This window comes from Aotus nancymaae, unplaced genomic scaffold, assembly GCF_030222135.1.
Source record: "Aotus nancymaae isolate 86718 unplaced genomic scaffold, 86718_ANA_hifiasm-v0.15.2.pri h1tg000008l, whole genome shotgun sequence".
Classification (NCBI taxonomy): Eukaryota; Metazoa; Chordata; class Mammalia; order Primates; family Aotidae; genus Aotus; species Aotus nancymaae.
In genome coordinates this window covers 39684132-39687965 of record NW_026988419.1, presented here as the reverse complement: position 1 = coordinate 39687965, position 3834 = coordinate 39684132, and the positions used below count along the sequence as shown (strand labels likewise).

The following is a 3834-nucleotide window of genomic DNA, read 5'->3' as shown; positions in this document are numbered from 1 at the left end:
CTATTGTGTCAACTAACCTTTCTCTCTAGAATGATATGGCTAGTAATACACAAAGAGTTTTATTTTCTACTGAGAGCTTATCTGTACTCAAAAGAATAGTTTGTTTTGTTGTTGATGATTTAAATGTTACATAGGCAGTGTCACATGACCGCGGGAGGTTCCGTGCGGGGTGGTTGCCGCTTGCTGCAGGCCCTGGGGAGTCGCCATGCCTACAACACAGCAGTCCCCTCAGGATTAGCAGGAAAAGCTCTTGGATGAAGCCATACAGGCTGTGAAGGTCCAGTCATTCCAAATGAAGAGATGCCTGGACAAAAACAAGCTTATGGATGCTCTAAAACATGCGTCTAATATGCTTGGTGAACTCCGGACTTCTGTTATCACCAAAGAGCTACTGTGAACTTTATTTGGCCATTTCTGATGAACTGCACTACTTGGAGGTCTACCTGACAGATGAGTTTGCTAAAGGAAGAAAAGTGGCAGATCTCTATGAACTTGTACAGTATGCTGAAAACATTATCCCAAGGCTTTACCTTTTGATCACAGTTGGAGTTGTATATGTCAAGGAAGGATATTTTGAAAGATTTGGTAGAAATGTGCTGTGGTGTGCAACATCCCTTGAGGGGTCTGTTTCTTCGAAATTACCTCCTTCAGTGTACCAGAAATATCTTACCTGATGAAGGAGAGCCAACAGACGGAGAAACAACTGGCGATATCAGTGGTTCCATGGATTTTGTACTGCTCAACTTCGCAGAAATGAACAAGCTTTGGGTGCGAATGCAGCATCAGGGACATAGCCGAGATAGAGAAAAAAGAGAGCGAGAAAGACAAGAACTGAAAATTTTAGTGGGAACAAATTTGGTGCGCCTCAGTCAGTTGGAAGGTGTAAATGTGGAACGTTACAAACAGATTGTTCTGACTGGCATATTGGAGCAAGTTGTAAACTGTAGGGATGTTTTGGCTCAAGAATCTCTCATGGAACGTATTATTCAGGTTTTCCCTGATGAATTTCACCTCCATACTTTGAATCCTTTTCTTCGGCTCTGTGCTGAGTTACACCAGAATGTAAATGTGAAAAACATAATCATTGCTTTAATTGATATATTAGCTTTATCTGCTCACCGAGAAGATGGACCTGGAATCCCAGCAGATATTAAACTTTTTGGTATATTTTCACAGCAGGTGGCTACAGTGATACAGTCTAGACAAGACATGCCTTCAGAGTATGTTGTATCTTTACAAGTCTCTCTCATTAATCTTGCCATGAAACGTTACCCTGATCGTGTGGACTATGTTGATAAAGTTCTAGAAACAACAGTGGAGATATTCAATAAGCTTAACCTTGAACATATTGCTACCAGTAGTGCAGTTTCAAAGGAACCCACCAGACTTGAAAATACCAGTTGACACTTACAACAATACTTTAACAGTCTTGAAATTAAAACATTTTCACCCAGTCTTTGAGTACTTTGACTATGAGTCTAGAAAGATCATGAGTTGTTATGTGCTTAGTAATGTTCTGGATTATAACACAGAAATTGTCTCTCAAGACCAGGTGGATTTCATAATGAATTTGGTATCCACGTTGATTCAAGATCAGCCAGAGCAACCTGTGGAAGAGCCTGATCCAGAAGACTTTGCTGATGAGCAGAGCCTTGTGGGCCGCTTCACTCATCTGCTGCGTTCTGAGGACCCTGACCAGCAGTACTTGATTTTGAACACAGCACAAAAACATTTTGGAGCTGGTGGAAATTAGCGGATTCACTTCACATTGCCACCTTTGGTATTTGCAGCTTACCAGCTGGCTTTTCGATACAAAGAGAATTCTAAAGTGGATGACAAATGGGAAAAGAAATGCCAGAAGATTTTTTCATTTGCCCACCAGACTATCAGTGCTTTGATCAAAGCAGAACTGGCAGAATTGCCCTTAAGACTTTTTCTTCAAGGAGCACTAGCTGCTGGGGAAATTGGTTTTGAAAATCATGAAACAGTCGCATATGAATTCATGTCCCAGGCATTTTCTCTATATGAAGATGAAATCAGTGATTCCAAAGCACAGCTGGCTGTCATCACCTTGATCACTGGCACTTTTGAAAGGATGAAGTGCTTCAGTTACGAGAATCATGAACCCCTGAGGATTCAGTGTGCCCTTGCTGCATCCAAACTTCTGAAGAAACCTGATAAGGACCGAGCTGTGAGCACCTGTGCACATCTCTTCTGGTCTGGGAGAAACACGGACAAAAATGGAGAGGAGCTTCATGGAGGCAAGAGGGTAATGGAGTGCCTAAAGAAAGCTCTAAAAATAGCAAATCAGTGCATGGACCCCCCTCTACAAGTGCAGCTTTTTATAGAAATTCTGAAAAGATATATCTATTTTTATGAAAAGGAAAATGATGTGGTAACAATTCAGGTTTTAAACCAGCTTATCCAAAAGATTCAAGAAGACCTCCCAAATCTTGAGTCCAGTGAGGAAACAGAGCAGATTAGCAAACATTTTCATAACACACTGGAGCATTTGCGCTTGCGACGGGAATCACCAGAATCTGAGGGGCCGATTTATGAAAGTCTCATCCTTTAAAAAGGAAACAGCTCACCATACTTCTTTCCATATACATCCAGTGAGGGTTTTATTATGCTAGGTTTCCCTTCCAGAGATTGTGCCTTTCAGAAATGCTGAGGTAGGTTTCCTGTTTAACTGTGATGTGTTTTACCCAGCACCTCCGGGCACTCACCTTCAGGACCTTAATAAAGTTATTCACTTGGTAAGTGTTCAAGTCTGTCTGATCACCCCAAGTAGCATGACTGATTTAAAATTCTTGTGATCTGTAAAAACAAAAAACAAAAAACAAAAAAATACAAAAAAAACCCCACAAATACTGATCTTGGCTACTAATGAAGCTCTTCTTCCTTTTTTTTTTTTTTTTGTTTTGTTTCATTGTTGATTGTGTATTTTCTTCATTACTGGGGAGTACTAACCCAAAAGTGTCTGTCTCTTTTCTTCTCTAGTCCAATTTCAGATTAATTTAGAAGAAAGGAATACTGCATGTGAACTTCATCTTGGGCTTCTCCCTAAATTGCAAGATATGACCATGTGTAAAATTTTCCCTAAAACTAGAATATATTAATGCATGTTTGAGAATTTTAAAGCATCATGGTCAAAACCAGAAGCTATATTTTGCATATTTGGATTCAGCCATCCATTAAGAACTTATGTTGTCCTCTGGGCATATTTATCAAAATAATTTGGTTTTAAATAGTATAAAAGAAAATTTGTGATCTATATAATTTATGTATTTCCTTCATTGTAAATTTAGCAGGAAATGCATCACAATTATGATTTTTTTTTCACCAGTGAAACAATAAAGTTGCTATTAAAAAAAAAGTTACATAACTGGTTAACATAAACATTTATTTTTATGTTTCTTCAGCTATAGGACAATGACTTTAGATGATTTATTGCATTTTAAAAATTCATGTCATATATTTTTGTTTAATACAATTTATAATTTTATATGTTATATATCCATTTAAAGTTATTGTACGTATCATAATTTTTAAATACTTGTATCTTTCAACTTTCATACTAGAGTTAAAAGTGATTTATGCATCACTATTACAGTATTAGAATACTCTGAACTTGACTATATGTTTACATTTACCAGTGAATTTTATACTTTCATGTGGATCTTTTTTTTCTTCTCTGTGTCATTTCTTTTGAACTTAAAGAACTCCCTCTAGCATTTCTTGTAAGTCAGGTATCGTAGTAATAAACTCTCAGTTTTTGTTTGCTGAGAAATCTATATATAGCCTATGGACATACAGTTGTATATGACAATT

General features: G+C 37.7%; 1 pseudogene; it reads left to right on the top strand.

Moving 5' to 3' along the window:
* The first annotated feature begins 205 nt into the window (after positions 1 to 205).
* Positions 206 to 2600, top strand: LOC105718385 (vacuolar protein sorting-associated protein 35-like; annotated as a pseudogene).
* Positions 2601 to 3834: the final 1234 nt, after the last annotated feature.